At 40.3% G+C, this 18564-nt stretch overlaps 1 protein-coding gene across 1 annotated transcript in view; it reads right to left on the bottom strand.

Annotated features, from left to right (window-relative positions):
• Positions 1-301: 301 nt before the first annotated feature.
• Positions 302-18564, bottom strand: part of LOC136862842 (uncharacterized) — a 273784-nt gene continuing 255521 nt past the window's right edge. The window contains exon 2 of the transcript XR_011017752.1: positions 302-786. The gene's annotated coding sequence lies outside the window, so the exon portion shown is untranslated. The remainder of the gene's footprint in view (positions 787-18564) is intronic.

Raw genomic sequence — 18564 nt, 5'->3', positions numbered from 1 at the left:
TATTATTATTATTATTATTATTATTATTATTATTATTATTATTATTATTATTATTACCATGAAAATACTGGTAAATAGGAAGTTTCTCAAAACCCAGCTCATTTGATATTATTCTGCCTTATTTTTATGAATATGTTTATTGTTTTGGCAATAATTTGCTCAAAAATACAAATGGTTACTTCGCTACAACCTGAAAAGTCTGTTAACTATCCAAAAAGCAATGAGAAGACGCGTCACGGTCCATAGAGTCACGGGACGCAGTAGGTGAGAATTCAGCAGTGGATTGCAGATTGGTGTTTGCTGTTGGTAGTTCACTTCTATATTGGCAGCACGCCGTTGACACCAATTATCAGCTGCACTCGGCCATCAGATATGTCTTTGTGTTGTAAATTAATCTGGTGGCTGCATCATAGTTGACTTGAGATTTTCATATTTCATTCTTTCTTTAAAAATTATAGTTTGAATTTTGCGCTGAAGCTTAAGAGCTCTAATTACTTCCATGTTGTTAAGTTGTAGAGCTAAGCTCTTAACCCAAAGATCAAACTCTGTTAACTCACTTCTTTTTGCTGCATCCTGGATGATACGCCGCTTATGCACCGCTTGTATTTTGTTCGCAGGTGTACGCAGTCTTTGCGTCGTTTTTGAGGAAGTCGACAGGATGACGAAGAGGTTGCTGTGTGACAAGATCCTCCCGGTTACTGTCATCGAGGTCTTCATTTGCTATGTCGTCTTCTCCCGTAACGGAGTTGGAATTTTTTCATTCCGATTTTCGACCTCCTTCACCTCCTGTAACAAAACAGCACCGATTATTGAAAATTAACCCACCAGCGGTCGCTAGGACAAAAAATATGCGAGTGGTCGTGAGTTGAGTAAAATGCTCACATTATGAGATGATAATAATATAATAATTTCGTGTGGCTATTTCTAGCCAGGTGCAGCCCTTGTAAGGCAGACCCTCCGATGAGGGTGGGCGGCATCTGCCATATGTAGGTAACTGCGTGTTATTGTGGTGGAGGATAGTGTTATGTGTGGTATGTGAGTTGCAGGGATGTTGAGGACAGCACAAACACCCAGCCCCCGAGCCATTGGAATTAACCAATTAAGGTTAAAATCCCCGACCCGGCCGGGAATCGAACCCGGGACCCTCTGAACCGAAGGCCAGTACGTTGACCATTCAGCCAACGAGTCGGACAGTATGAGATGATGTAGGCTACTTACATAATAAACAGCAACTGATTTCATGTTTAAATATTTTTACAGCATACAGTACATTAATTAATTACTTAATTACTTTCTCTTGTTGCCTTTGCTGGCAGGATATAGTGTTTACAGTGCACTATGTCTTCTGGTATGGGCTAGAATAAATTTGTTACTTTAATTGACTTGTATCAGTCTCATCCTTGGCTTTGACAATATTAAAGTGACCGAGATATGAGCGATTCTAGTAGCACCGTTCGTTATACAGCCAGTCCCTGCTATGAATGGTGTGAAAATATCGCTCATAGGGTCGGTTGGTGCCTGCATTTCAGTGGGCTTGGCAGACTGATATGTAATAGGAACTTCTGACTCAGTGAGGAAAGCAACGGGAGACTACCTCACTCCTCATTTCCTTAGTATGCCTCTTCAGTGACACCTAGGCCATCTATGACAGTTGTTGGTGGAGCTGTAGAGGATCAAACCAGGCTTTGGGCTGAATACCCAACATACAACATACTTTCTCTTGCCACATTCTCACCCCAAAATGTTGGGTGAGAATGTGACATGGCTTTCCTTTGCTTGAATTCCCTAAGAAACGGCCTGTGGCGCATTCTCACACCGCTTTCCTTGTAATTCAGCAATTTAAAAGTGGTTCTAATATTGAGATAGCTTGTAATTTGTCTTAATGTACTATTTCATTAATTGTATAAAACAACTCTCTCAGCACAGAAATCACTTTTAATTTTTTCCTTCTTTCGAAAGTTAGTTTAGGGTTTAATAACAGGAAAAAAATTTCTATTCACTTCTATTAAATTCTTTCATTACAGGATTACTTACAAGTAATAAACATTAAAACAAATTATTTGGCAACAAAAGTGAGACAATTAAAAATATGTCATGTTTTCCAATTTTTCGTGGTGTCTGTATCTTCCTGACGACCTACTCCTTGCAGTACCACAACTCGTCCGCACGTTCAGGCCACTTCCAGTATTTCCCATTCTTCGTCATAGTGGTTACTTTGACTTCCCCCACATCGTCGAAGTTTGTCAATAACTTTCCTGGATGTAATTGTCCATCATACCTCACGACTACAAAGTCTCTGCAGATAAATCAGTTCTTTACTCCTCATTAGTACATTTGTTTTGTTCGTCTTCATGATCATCAACATTCATATCCTCTTCTGCATTTGTATTTTCATCATCTGAATGATTTACCCACGAACCAAAACTGTCTTCACTTTCCGCATAACCCACTGTCTCTTCTTCTTGTTCTTCTGACGATGTTTCGTCTTCACAAGACAGCACTGTTTGACCACCTGACCTACCGGCAAGTTTTCCATGCATATTTTTCCACAACGTGTTCCTATGGATTCCATATTTCTCCGCCACTTGACGAATTGAAGCTTTTTTTGCCTTTGATTTCATTCAGTGCTGCTTCTACCTGATCATCTGTCCAATTTCGGTAATTTCGTCCCCCAATCTTCCTTTTATAAGCCCGTCACATTACAGAGAAACACAGCCTCTAATAAAATTAAAAGAAAAGCGATGTCACATTTTCACCCCCAAATCTTCTAATTTTAGATCAAATTATTTGCAATTCATGAAAAAAACTATGATAACAACATGTTTGAAACTGAGATATGGCCTAGAAAACCAAAAGATTCAAAATATCTATTTACATTTTGCCTACAATTCACGGCGGAAGCGGCACGTAACGGACAATGCAAATGTATACAAAAGTTGATGATGATGCTTGTTGTTTAAAGGGGCCTAACATCGAAGGTCATCGGCCCTGTATACAAAAGAGCGGGAATGATGAGTAAATATAAACGCATTGCTGGCGCCAAGGTAAAAGAATAAATGCAGGAAGAACGTCATGGCCGCCAACCTTTGACTATAAACAAAGTATTAGTGTGAGCCTCATCCTCATATTTGACACCAGGTGGGACTGGGAGGGGCAGACATATGAAATGACTTCACTGTCACATTCTCAAACCACCAGTCACATCTCACCCCGTTTTACGGTACATTAATAAATACAATACCCTGAAATAGTAATAAACAGGGTCAGGATTTTGATTACCTAAAATGTTTAAAAATTTATCTATAAAATGACGGAAAAAATCCAGTTAAAATGATCCGAAAACTTAACATAATGACATAAATTTGAAATAAAATTTTACAATCATTTGTTACAGCCTATATTTAGGTTATAGACATTGCAATAAGCTTTTGGGCTTTTGCCGTGTCATGAAAACAAGATGAAATTCCTTACGTTTCGCAGAGAACCTTGCTCCGCGTCTTCAGAAGTAAATCTCGACTCTTCACGAGGAAGACTTCTCCAGTTGGAGGTGTCTCTCATGGAATGTGGACATTTCCAAGAAGTGCTGAACAAAGTTTCTAAACTCCCCAGATTGACAAAGCGTTATGCAGATTCTCAATTTTCCGTATTCATCCTCAATTAAAGTTGAGATAATATCCAATACCACACGTGTAAATCCTTCAAAATCCTCAAACATGTCAGAAAATGACTCAAAAAGTATGAAATAGTCTAATAAATTCTATAAAATGACCAAATAATGACGTATAATTTTAGAAAATGACCTAAAAATACAAAATGTAAAAATGACCTAATAAATTAGCATTTCTACAATGTGAGAACTATGATCAGGATTTCTGTTAGCAATGTGCAATGTCCCTTGTGAACCAATTAAAAGATGACATGTCATCAAACTCTTGGTCTTGGTTACAAAGCACTTAACGAAATCTAAGTACTTAGAAATAACGGTTTGGAGCTACTGTAAGCTGTGAGACAATGCCCCGTTTCTTCAACGAATGTTGTGTTAACACTGCTGTTAAGTAGAATTAGCACACAACTGAACATAATCACCGCCTCATCAAGATTTGCTAACGCTAACATACTGATGATACTTGTGTTAATTATGATTGCACCAGATCTGTATTAAACGCCTTAATAGCTTTTAACATCTGCAAAATGTGTGTTTTTGAAGCTTTACTGCTTTGTGAAAAGTGAAGACTATCTATAAACTGAAGAATTCAAACAATGACCCGTACTAAGAAGAAACGACTTCTTTGATTTGGCAGAAGAAAGTTTTCTAGAATGATTTCGAATCTCGAAAGCCATAACGAACAAGAATCTAGAAGAAGTTGAAAATAGGTTAGAGTTTTCTACAGCTTGAGACTTATCAGCGTCTCCAGTGCAGCAGTGCTTATAGTGCTTAGATATCATGCTTCAGACTCTTTCCAGGAGACTATGTTCATGTGTGCTAGATAAGAGGGAGTACAATAATTATGGTGAAAAGAGTTTCTGCTGCCATTGCAGCACTGGTAAAGCATTGCATTGCTTTCCCCGCAGTAAATTAATGCTCGAAAATCATTCAAGATTACATAATCATCACATTTTCCCAGCATTGTAGGAGTCCTCAATTGCACTTATATAAGAATATATTGAATGTTATGACATAACCATCCGTTCTTTTATTTTTCAAGCACACTCGCATTCTTTTAAATTAACTATACCGAGCTCGATAGCTGCAGTCGCTTAAGTGCGGCCAGTATCCAGTATTCGGGAGATAGTAGGTTCGAACCCCACTGTCGGCAGCCCTGAAAATGGTTTTCCGTGGTTTCCCATTTTCACACCAGGCAAATGCTGGGGCTGTACCTTAATTAAGGCCACGGCCGCTTCCTTCCCACTCCTAGCCCTTTCTTGTCCCATCGTCGCCGTAAGACCTATCTGTGTCGGTGCGACGTAAAACAACTAGCAAAAAAAAAAAAAAAAACTATAACAACGTGTTTCCCGTGTTCACTATAAACACGCTTTTGTTGTCTCTTCCCGTTTATGTTTACGTCTTCGATGTCTCCGCTAAACATAACCTATAATAACCTCAACCAAGTGTGACAAAATACAATTCCAGTGTATTGCTCTGAGGGCTTAATGTAAAGAAACAAAAGACGCTCATTGTAAATCGCGTTCAGAAATCTCACGAAAACGTGTTAATTTGTCACTAACAAGTGTTTCGTAACAAATGCTGGAAATGTGTTCGTGGAGCAGGGAACGTTTAACCGAAGTGTTAAATTAATAACAACTGTTAAATAACTTTTGTTAAGTATCATTTAACACGGAGTTGAAGAGGCCGGGCAATAGCTTCGTCTTACACACATTTAATTAGCAGTCTGTTACACATTATTGTTATCTGTTATTTTTCTGAAATGTACAGTAATACAGTTTCTATGCGTCATAAGGTCTAAAGTGAGGTTTTACACTTTCTCCTATGTAACAAACAGCATTTTATTTCATACTAGGTCTATGTTGAATTTCTTTATTTTTATTTAAATAAGATTTAAGATGAACATGTTATCCCGTTCACTGTATGTGAGATTTATACAATCAATCACTACTGATCTGCATTTAGGGCAGTCGCCCAGGTGGCAGATTCCCTATCTGTTGTTTTCCTCGCCTTGTACTGGACAAAGCGGAGGCGAGAGAGGTTTTTCTCCGCGTAGTCCGGATTTCCCTGTCATCTTTCGTTCCAGCATTACACCCCAATATCATTTCATCTGTCAATCATTAACCATTACCCCAGAGGAGTGCGGCAGGCTTCGGCAGCCGGCAAAATTCCTGTCCTCGCCGCTAGATGGGGGCTCATTCATTCCATTCCTGACCCGGTCGAATGATGGAAACAGACTGTGGATTTTTTCAAGATGAACGCATTATTCTAAGTTCAGGATCAGCCACTCAATCCATCGACAACATCCGTAAAGGAATCACTATCTTCCAAAAAATTAGTCGACAGATGTATCTACTCTTCTACATGACGCAGTGTAGCCAGCTGGTATGTATCTAAGTAATTGTTTCACATCTATTCCCCATCACACAAGCCAAGTACTATCAGTCCCCAACACTCCAACCAAGTCAACCAAGATCCTAACAGCATCCTTAAACTACTGTTACTCAATCTCTTCATTTCACATGCCCCACCAAGTCAATTCCCCATTCACAACCATCGATAGTTAACGAACGCAACTCCAAGCCCATAAACCAAGAATATGTCAATCCCGTCAAGTCAGTCCACAAAAGTTCTCACTTTTCATACCAGCAACCTTGAAAACAACGAAAGCACTGGACTCAGGAGCCGAGTTGCGGTGGAACGCAAACGCCCATAATAATGATGCTGCTCATTCGAAAACACCCAACACCTGAATTAAATTTATCCATGCATAAATTAGCGTCAAATAGATGGCATGTGTCGCATCCTAAAAAGCAACATTCGGCATGGTTGGCACTTGGATGGGTGACCATCCAGATCTAATTACATGCTGTATTCCAAAGGATTTCTGTGTCAGCCTTGTAAAGAATAGGAGATAGGTCGGTTTTCCTGGTAACACTTAATTCACTTAATTTTCTTATTATGAACACCAAAGCTTAAACTAACACACCCCTCAAAAGCTTAATTAACAATCTTTCTCTTCATATTTCATAACCAAATCCCCCTTTACGTAATGTAATGAGCGATTGAGAAGCGCCGGAGGCGCATCGGTATCGGTATTTCTCAAACCTTCTATCTCTCCGGAGACAGGCGGCTCATACAGGCAACCCGAGAATAACCAGGGGAAAAGGGTTTTGGTGGTATGGTTTTATGTTGGTAGAAAGTCAGTGGCGTATGTATCTGCAATATCGGAAAGGTCCGCTTTGCACATTATTTTGAAGAACGTAAACATATGAAATTCGACATACTGCACCTTTCCATGTCTTGATTAAGCATTGGCTAAGCCCTCTCAGGGGTGATCAGTTCATGAGATGATCCGATCCAAAGTAAATAAGTCTAAGCTAACATGAAAGGCAATGGGATGTGATGCGTAGTTTCTAACTACTCGAATGAGGAAGTAAGGTATAAGAGATAAAATATAATTTATTGCGTCTAAGCAAATAATCAATAAACAAATAAAACTGAATCAAATAATAAAATGGGCAATTAACAACATGGAAACGAACCCTCTATTGCCATCAATAACTGACTCTGGCTGTACACTTAACTAAAAACATACAAGTGTTAAGAGTCACGACATGGATATTTACTTTGAAAACTTTTAAATTAATTAAGAGTCGTTCCATTCGTGAAGCGCATATACGCGAACATCGCAATATATCGGGTTTTGATAAGTGAACACAACAGATTTGATAACCTCGGTCAACAAATACATCGCAAACACTCGGATCTATATTTCTACTTTTTGTGCCTTCAGCAAATCATAACACTGAAACAAAACACACGAGTGAATCCTGAACTAAACATTTACCAAACAAAGCAACACGAACATAAAAATAGATACAAATCCCCCCAAAAGCACGGACTCGAAAAATGAATATGGAAATCCTCTTCAAACCAGAAATGGGGTCTGATAACCTGACACATAACACATGGAACTCGGCACAATACACGAGGGCATGGCACAAATCTTGAAAGAAGAACAAAATTTTTAAAAACCCCATACTCTATATATTTACTTGACGACGGGCAGATATCGAGCACACGTCCATCAGCAGACACATGCCATCATCTATCTCTGAACATCCGCATTTAATAATATAGCTAGAGGTGCGGATAGCTTTATAAATCTGGCCCTTGACCTACAAATGGGACATAATTACGACTTCATTATTTCTACAATCGGCTTTATGTCGCAGCGACACATATAGGTCATATGGCGACGATGGGATAGGAAAGGCGTAGGTGCGGGAAGGAAGCGGCTGCGGTTTTAATCATGGTACAGCCCCGGCATTTGCCTGTTGTTAAAATGGAAAACCAAAGAAAACCATCTTCAGGGCTGCCGACAATGGGGTTCGAACCTACTATCTCCCGGATGCAAGCTCACAGTTGCGCGTTCAACTATTCTTACAAATACGAGATGGGCGGTGACATTTCATTCCTTCGCTTCCTGAGAGTGTCTTAACGTGGCCTTGGCCGGGTTTCTCCTTCTAAGCGGTGTCCATCATAAATATAAATACTACAGGACATTGTCCCTTCATTCAAGAACTCGGCTGATAGCTCCACGGCGGGCACAAACACGAAACGGGACGCTATCGGCCTTTATTTCTTTCACTTCATAAACGGTCTTCAGAATCATATTATTAACGGAGAAATCCATTCCATTGACTTTCATCATAATTTATCTCATTTGTCCCGATACATCATATTGCATCGGCCACGACCACGCTCCATTTATTATCCTCACAGGGAATCAATATTTAGCACAATCATTTCTCGTAAGTAAACCCTCACAAACATTCCAAGTATACTCACCAACTAATCTCTATCTGGCTACCAAAATCTACATATTCACTCCACCATGACATCTGGGCATGGTAACCTCTTCAGAAGGCATTTAACACTGGAAAGATGGGAATGGCATAGGTCTCCCAGTTCGATCCTCGGAATATACATCGAGGTCTACGCATGAAAAATTTCAAATAATCAATCAAATTTCATTAACCTGCGTAAAAATTATAATCTACAATCAATCAAAGTGCCTTCCTACGCTGACCTTCTGCTGAGTTCGAATTCCTACATTTACCCTGTCCTTAGGCACAGATGAACATTTATATTTATAAGGAAACATAAAGGTCCGATAATACTGCCTTGAGGAATTCCCCTCTTAATTATTACAGGGTCAGATAAAGCTTCGCCTACTCTAATTCTCTGAGATCTATTTTCTAGCAATATAGCAACCCATTCACTCACTCGTTTGTCTAGGCCAATTGCACTCATTTTTGCCAGTAATCTCCCGTGATCCACCCTATCAAATGCTTTAGCAGGTCAATCACTATACAGTCCATTTGACCTCCAGAATACAAGATATCTGCTATATCTTGCTGGAATCCTACAAGTTGAGCTTCAGTGGAATAACCTTTCCTAAAACCGAACTGCCTTCTATCGAACCAGTTATTAATTTCGCAGACATGTCTAATATAATCAGAAAGATCAGAGGTAGGGAGGAGCGAAGCAGCGGACGTGAGCCAACCGGGCTGTGTCGACTTGCCCCAGTAGCCAGGCAGCGTATAGTTAACGCGTTCCCCGTAACTTCCCGATCAGATGTGCAAAACGTAAATACTAAAACAGCACATGAAACAAGTGTACAAAGGATGATGTTTGAACAACGATGCCAATAAGGTTTAAAGAATTCACGCCCAAATTCTTATTACTCGTTGTAATTAGTGCAATAGTGATTGTTTACAAAAAAGTGGACAAGGCACAGATACTGTGTGCACCATGCACATCTTACAGCGCTGTCGCTATCACAAGTATTACATTGATTATAGAAAGGCTCTTCTTTGAAACAATAATCGGCTGGATTAACAAATTGTGAAGGTTTCTTGTTAACATAGCCACATTTGTACCAACTGTACTGCCACATACTACGAAAACGCGGAGAGGAGAACTGGTTGTGCGTCAAAGATTGGACTTTTAAAAGGTTGTTCCTTAAACGTACCTTGATGTCTAACGAGTTTAACAAAATTAAATCGTACAAAATACGTATAATTTTTTTCCAAATGCGGAAGCCCAAAACATCTAACGCTGGATAAGTCCATTGGCTCCTTTTGGAATTGTTTGAACATTAATGATTTTCTTACTCCCAATTTTAGCATTTAAAATATTTTCTTCTTTCTGTCCGGTCCAGGAATCGAGAACTAAAATACTGTACTCTGGTACTAGCTCACAATAAACATCTCGTAACCATTTCTGTACAAGTTCTTTGGTCAGTTTTCCAGACTTTGAAGGCAAAGTGTACACATTTGGTGCGGTAGTTTTTTTTTTCTATATTAGGACCAAATTTTCCATTTTTTCTTTCAACGCCACTAGCAACTTCCGCAGGAGTTGTGCATCTGCCGATATTATTGGCTGTATTGTGTAGCTATGAGTTAGTGAATTCATAGATTGTGCTTCCGCTAATACGACTTTTTCTCCTCGTTCATAATGGGTCCTGCCAGAATGAAACTCTTCATGAAAACCAGACTGATCAGTATTAAACACGCACTCTGGGCCGTGACTTTCTATTAATTGTGACACTTCTTCAACAAACAGTGTCGTGTTACAATTAGTATCTTCTTGTTCAAATTGGTACTTTTTAGATACAAATTTGCAAATATTTCTAGATCCAATTTTGAATTTCTTTTTAAAACTCATTACCCAGGAATGAGACGCTCTAAACGTGTCGTAGCTAACTAGACGAGCGTACGTTAAGGCCCATTTTAAAATATTTATATCGTGAACAATTTTGTTTCGTTGTCTACTTTCTTTGAACTTTTGATAAGTCTTCTTCGTAACAAATTTTACTTTTTTCTCCCATTGTGCCACCGTTTTCCAATTGTTGCTCCCACCTGTGAAGCTCTTCCCGCACTTTAATTTACGAAACCTGTGTTTCACTGATACGAAGCTCCTCTGTTTCCCACCTTTGTTTCGCCAATATTCGATGACCTTCTTCTTATAAGTTGTTGGGATTAGGCATCGTTCAGCCGTTGTTGTGGATGCAGGGTTAGGAGCAACATTTTTGGAGACGAGGTCAAATAACGGTGTTTCAATATTGTCTTCCTCGAAAACAAAGTCATCATCTGACATATCCAATGTGCCATCCAGTTTGACTGTCACATCGGTATCCAAAACCTCGTCGGCAATTAGACCTGTAAAACGGAGACAAGAACGCAATTCCTGTGAACGCTTGTTTTTCTCGTAAATGTAAATATATATAAATACATTGATCTACTTACGATATAATTCCAATCCTAAATTCCTTTCATCTTCAGAAAATGGGGTGTCTTTTTTTGTCACACTCTGCAAAACAATTCTGAAGGCACACTACTACATTCCACGGATTGAATGACTTCTGTAGTGGGCGTTTTGTTGTATCTAGGTGTAAAAAATAAATTATTACCGTACATGGTTAAAGTAAATATACAGTCACCATTCATAAAAATGACTATAAGAACGTCAGATTTTACCTGTCATTGTAAGAACGTTGTCTCATCGGACGACTAATCAATGTGCACCTCTTGATCTGCTTTGACGTTTCTAATCGGGAAGATATGAGGTATGTGCGAACGGTGGTGTATTAAAGAAGAGTGGCCGGGAGGGTGGGGGTGGGTGGTCATTCATTCGACTCGAGTGAGCAGCCCGACTATACGCTGCTCACGTCCGCTTCTTCGCTCCTCCCTACCTCTCCGCCACACCCCGATACTCCCGCGGCACTTTTAAATTTACGGCTATTTATTTGTTCAATGTTGGCGTTCAGACTTGCGCTGGGCACATGCAGGTTTCACCTTAGCATTCTACAGCCTCCCACGAATATTCCTAACCAATTACAACCGGATCCGTGTGTAACACATCTATGTGTTCCCTCGTGAGTATAACCAGCGTAGGCTTGGTCACCCTCTACTTCCCTCACCTTCCATGACAAAGTCCATTATTCTCCCAGCTACAGCAAAGTTTGTCTGTGAACAGCCCGTTGTAAAGATACTGTACAGGAATCCCACCTCTACCGCCTCAAGGGCAGTGTCCTGGAGCGCCAAATATTTGGTGGGAGATAAAACTGGGGCGGAGGACCAGTACCTCACCCTGGTGGTCTCATCTGCTACGCTGAACAGGGGCCTTGTGGGGGATGGGAATATTGGAAAGGATAGACAAGGAAGAGGGAAGGAAGCGGCCGTGGCCTCAAGTTAGGTACCATCCCGGCATTTGCCTGGAGGAGAAGTGGGAACCACTGAAAGCCCCTTCGAGTATAACTGAGATAGAAATCGAACCCCCTCTACTCAGCTGACCTCTCGAGGCTGAGTGGACCCCGTTCCAGTCCTCGTACCACTTTTCAAATATCATGACAGAGCCGGGAATCGAACTCAGGCCTCCGGAGGTGGCAGCTAATCACACTAACCACTACACCACACAGGCGGACGGTTTAAAATATACACCCCAAAAATACTTGGAATATCGAGGATGCAGTGCGACAATAAATTTACATATCTATTCTGTATCACAGAAACTCACAATCTGGAATGTAAACTGTTACAAACTCAGATGATTTTCTTCCAATGTCTTGCACAAATAAATTGTAATAATGAAAAGGTTATAATTTGTGTTTTTTTCTTACATTGAAGGTCTTCCCTTGTTCACTCTGTCTTAGTGCCGTGTACGGCCTCCTCTGGCATTCTTCAGGTCTCTGACACACTGTGGAATGCTTGCGATCAGTACATCAACTAGGGTTCGGATGTTAAGGGTATTTTTTTCTGTCTGCCGTTTTGGCTACTTGTTGAAATTAAGCACGTATTGGACGTTGCTGAGCCTTATTTTATAGGGCATATTTATGCATGTTTTACAACTTTTATTGTTTTTAATCATATTTCGGTCATTTTAGTTGTTAAAGGTCATATTTTGGTTACATCTAACACGGACTTTGAATGTGATGTCCGATGTTGCTTGTGTAAATGTGTATGTGACATAACCGTGACAAAAGTTGAAGCTCGGGACCCTAAGTTGAATAGTTGATCCCTACTGAATCTCGTCTGAGTTTACATCACTAGTTTTAGAATAACCTCCTTTAGAGTAAGACATGCACGTCCACTGGAATGTCACCCTTGTTAAGAGACAAGGAAATAGCACAAGGGTTTATCTTCTTTACTGTCTTAGCACTTGTGGCTCGTGACCACTTCAGGTCGAGCTTAAATTACCTTTTACCTCTCACCTTTGTTATGAAGTTCAAGAGAGACAATTTTCAATCAATCAATCAATCAATCAATCAATCAATCAATCAATCAATCAATCAATCAATCAATCAATCAATCAATCAATCAATCAATCAATACTGATCTGCATTTAGGGCAGTCGCCCAGGTGGCAGATTCCCTATCTGTTGCTTTCCTAGCCTTTTCCGAAATGATTTCAAAGAAATTGGAAATTTATTGAACATCTCCCTTGGTAAGTTATTCTAATCCCTAACTCCCCTTCCTATAAATGAATATTTGCCCCAGTTTGTCCTCTTGAATTCCAACTTTATCTTCATATCGTGATCTTTCCTACTTTTATTAACGCCATTCAAACCTATTCGTCTACTAATGTCATTCCACGCCATCTCTCCGCTGACAGCTCGGAACATACCACGTAGTCGAGCAGCTCTTCTTCTTTCTCTCAATTCTTCCCAACCCAAACATTGCAACATTTTTGTAACGCTACTCTTTTGTCGGAAATCACCCAGAACAAATCGAGCTGCTTTTCTTTGGATTTTTTCCAGTTCTTGAATCAGGTAATCCTGGTGAGGGTCCCATACACTGGAACCATACTCTAGTTGGGGTCTTACCAGAGACTTATATGACCGAGCTCGATAGCTGCAGTCGCTTAAGTGCGGCCAGTGTCCAGTATTCGGGAGATAGTAGGTTCGAACCCCACTGTCGGCAGCCCTGAAAATGGTTTTCCGTGATTTCCCATTTTCACACCAGGCAAATGCCAGGGCTGTACCTTAATTAAGGCCACGGCCGCTTCCTTCCCACTCCTAGTTCTTCCCTGTCCCACCGTCGCCATAAGACCTGTCTGTGACGGTGCGACGTAAAGCAACTAGCAAAAAAAAAAAAAAAAGAAAAAAAAAAAAGAGACTTATATGCACTCTCCTTTACATCCTTACTACAACCCCTTACAAATCCTTACTACAACAACAAGTCTTCATAGTTACATTTACTGTGAAAGAGCTGACATAAGGATACCTAAAGAATGTGTTAAATCAAGAAACTGCGGTAAAGAGTTCGGGGACGAAAGCTTCTCTATTGAAGGCAAAATCCTCTTCTGCAAAGTGTGCGAAGTTAAAGTATGTGCTGCAAAGCGTTTTATGTCCGGCAGCAAATCGACACTGCTAGACACAAAAATGATGAGATGAACGAGGAATAAGAGGTATGCATTTATTTTTCTTCTAGACTTCACTTCAGTTAAATATATTTGCCCGCGGAGACTGTCGGTGCATTCTTAATCCCGGTAAGTAATATGATTTTCATTGGTTTGTAAAGGCAGGTGTGTGACCTCTGTCACCATTGTGCGATATTAATTACAAATATCTTGGGTACTGATCACAGTCTAATGACTGATACTGAATTTATCATAGAATTAAGTTGACAGGTATAGTAAGGAAATTGATTGAAGTAGTGCAATAATATTGTATAATGAATTGTGTCTTTAGTGACAAAAGTCATTCGTTGGAAGTATATATGATTGGTCATATTTTCCGTCCTTGGGGTCATATTGAGTTACTTTTAAGAGTATCTTTGGGTGATTTTTAGATCCTAAACATAGGAACCTTACTTATAACCAACGGTTTTATACTGAATTTAAAGGGAATTCTACGTAATTATTCGGTGTATTGAAATTAATGAGCGATAGAGTCTCACACTACAAATCACCATAAACGCACGCAACAGTCAATACAGTGTATCCCTCCACATGGGGTTGGTGTCAGGAAAGGCATCCGGCTTCATCTACATCTAGTGCCGATCCCAAGTTGTTAGGAAAAAGTAAGGAAGACAAAGAAAAGAAGAAGAAATTATTATTATTATTATTATTATTATTATTATTATTATTATTATTATTATTATTATTCCTATACAAGATATTTGACAGTGGTGTATTTTACATTCATTATTAATTAATGTTTCTTTCTATGTATAGGTGCATATTTCCACGCTCCATTTATGACTTGTTAGTGCATGAAAATGCCTTTGCTGGCAGGACCTAGTGTTTACAGTGCACTATGTCTTCTGGTATGGGCTAGAGCAATTTTGTTACTTTCATAGATCTGTCTCTGTCTTATCCTTGGCTTTGATAGTATGGAAGTGACTGAGGTATGAGCGATGCTAGTAATGCCATTCCTTGTGCAGCCAGTCCCTGCTATGAATGGTACGAAAATGTTGCTCATAGGGTCGGTCGGTGCTTGCATTTCAGTGGGCTTGGTAGACTGATATGCAACAGCAACTTCTGGCTCGGTGAGGAAAGCAACGGGAAACTACCTCACTCCTCATTTCCCTAGTACGCCTCTTCAGTGATGCCTAGACCATCTATGACAGCTGATGGCAGAGCTGTTGAGGATCCAACCAGCCTTAGGGCTGAAGACTGAACACACACAACACAGTGCATGAAAACTCGGAATTTAATCATTATCACGCATAAGTTTATGTATAATAATAATAATAATAATAATAATAATAATAATAATAATAATAATGATTGTATCCGGTATTTAATCATCTCACACAAAGGAAAAGTACAGAGCCTCTTGGCAGTCCTAGTCGTTGAATCATCACTAGGTATTTTGACACCGTTGTACAAGTGACGAAATGAGGTGGAAAGAGCCCATTATCATGAGCACATTCTGAATTCTATTTCCGTTTGTTCCGTAACAGACAATAGTAGAGTTCTGATTACACTGGACAAAATTAAGGTAGCCCATATACTGTGGAGCCAGTAGCGTAGCCAGGATCGGCAGATGAAGGGGGTTGGTTATATTTACAAAATGATGGCAGAGCACAATGAACGTGAATGCATGACTTACCACTACAAGGGCACTGGTATAAGTGAATTACAGATCTGTTGGTTATATAATTATGTCTCTGAATGTTTATTTAGTTTATTGTTTACGGTCAGTTTCTGTTTATTTATTTTTTGTAATAATTCCATTGGAGGGGGGGGTGTTTAACCCCCCAGTAAACGCCCCCTGGCTACGCCCCTGTGTGGAGCCTTATGCGGAGGTTCAATCGAGCTTATGCGATATTTTTTATTGGTCGGAACTAGTTGCGTACCCATCGTTTACGAGTTAGTTTTGGTAGTAATGATGAGTAACAGGCAGCAAAAGGACATAGTTCACCTCAACCAAGTTCATTTTTTTTTCCTGTTTGATTTGTGTCTCACTGACATAGATAGGTCTTATGGCGACAATGGGCTAGGAGTGGGAACGAAGCGACCGTGGCCTTAATTAATGTACAGTCCCAGCATTTGCCTGGTGTGAAATTGAGAAACCACGGAAAACCATCTTCAGGGCTTCCGACAATATGGTTCGAACCTACTATCTCCCGAATGCAAGCACACAGTTGCGCACCCGTAACCGCACGGCCAACTCGCTCGATACCTCAAACAATAACATAGTCAATGTAATAATTATTATTGTTGGTCACTGTAGACAATCATGTTTTGCTTTACTCCGGATCGACAATATTAGTTAGTTGCCCAAGAATATTCGACAACAGACATTTTGCCAATGTCAGTATAGGTCGCAGACACTTAGACCATTTGACCCTCAGTAATATTGACAGTAATTTTTATTCCCAGATGACAATTCGCCAAAAGTATATTTTGCCCACATTTTGCTAATGTATTTATTTCATTACAGTTTATTTGTTTATTACAAAGACAAATTGGCCATTTACGGTACTCATTATAAATCATTAACATCAGTTTCTTCTTTCTTTCTTTCTTTCTTTCTAATGCATTTACCCTCCAGGGTTGGTCTTCCCCTTGGACTCAGCGAGGGATCCCACCTCTACCGCCTCAAGGGCAGTGTCCTGGAGCGTCAGACAATGGGTCGGGGGATACAACTGGGGAAGGAGTACCAGTACCTCACCTGCTATACTGAACAGGGGCCTTGTACGGGAATGGGAAGAGTGGAAGGGATAGACAAGGAAGAAGGAAGGAAGCGGTCGTGGTCTCAAGGTAGGTTCCACCGAGCTCGATAGCTGCAGTCGCTTAAGTGTGGCCAGTATCCAGTAATCGGGAGATAGTGGATTCGAGCCCCACTGTCGGCAGCCCTGAAGATGGTTTTCCGTGGTTTCCCATTTTCACACCAGGCAAATGCCGGGGCTGTATCTTAATTAAGGCCACAGCTGCTTCCTTCCACTTCCTAGGCCTTTCCTCTCCCTCGTCGCCATAAGACATATCTGTGTCGGTGCGACGTAAAACAAATAGCCAAAAAAATGGTAGGTTCAATCCAGGCATTTGCCTGGAGAAGTGGGAAACCACGGGGAAACACTTCGAGGATGGCTGAGGAGGGAATCGAACCCTCCTCTAATCAGCCGACCTCCTGAGGCTAAGTGGACCCCGTTCCAGCCCTCGTACTGAACCCTTGAACTAGAATTATGGGTTCAGTACCACCTTTCAAATTTCGTGGCAGAGCCGGGAATCGAACCCGAGCCTCCGCGGTGGCAGTTAATCACGCTAACCACTATACCACATATTTGGTCCAGTTTCCTTTTTTTGTGTATAATTTCAGTTAGTAGCTGAATGCACTTAGATTCAGCGGTATGTCTTGGTTTTGTTTGCATGTTCTCATAATTTGCAACAGTATCGTCTATCTGTGCCTGGTTATTTCCTATTTAGGTGTTTCTTAACAATCCTATTGCACCCGCCCCCTACCCATAGAGCCTCCGACCAAAAATCTTCAGGGTCCTTATCTGGGTTAAAATCAAGTGGGCATCAAAAATATATAAAGAACTTAGCGGCATAAAGGGTAGGAGAATACGGGTGTCATAACTACGATCGGTAAGGTAAGGGTATATTCTGCCCGAAGGCAGGTCCGAACCTCCGCAGAGGTGTTCCTGAGCCGGAGTTTACGTGCGTAGGGTGGCCAGTTCCTTTCCGCTCCTCCATTCCCTTACCCCCCACCAACAGCACGTGGCAATCCATCCAACTCCTTACCACGCCCAATGTTGATTAACTTCGGAGATCTCACGGGATCCGGTGTTTCAACACGGCTACGGCCGTTGGCTACTACGATCGAATGAGAACAATATTTTAAAATTTTGAAATCAAAGGGGTTTATTATACTCCTGATGATGATGAAAAATGACGCAAATATAGGCCTACATGGCGAATACATAATCGAATTTCACAAAATTAAATGTTGATCCGTTGCGTATTGTTCAAGCTTTGGGAATAAGACCGAGTATAACCATTCAAGAAGAATCTATTTCATAACTTCACGTGTACGGAACATTAAGTATTAATCACTGAAGCCACGCACAATTTTACTGGGCAAACAAAACCATTGATATTTAGAAATTTCGTGATCCGTATTGAAGTGGGACTACACTAATTTAAATTAATTAATAGGTGTCCTCCTATTCAGTACATAAACATTTATTAATGTGAATCAATCACATGTCTTTCACATGAGGTAGGCTACTAGTTTCGGCACTAAGCTTGTGCCATCATCAGCCACCGAAATTACGCAAACACAATAACTAGAAACAACTTTAAAACACACTGTAACACCTACGTAGATTAATATTAAATAAAATATGGTACATGATAATATTGCACTTCAGTATAAAATCCTTT

Source organism: Anabrus simplex, chromosome 2, assembly GCF_040414725.1.
Source record: "Anabrus simplex isolate iqAnaSimp1 chromosome 2, ASM4041472v1, whole genome shotgun sequence".
In the NCBI taxonomy this organism is placed as follows: domain Eukaryota; kingdom Metazoa; phylum Arthropoda; class Insecta; order Orthoptera; family Tettigoniidae; genus Anabrus; species Anabrus simplex.
This window is presented reverse-complemented; position numbering and strand designations above follow the sequence as displayed.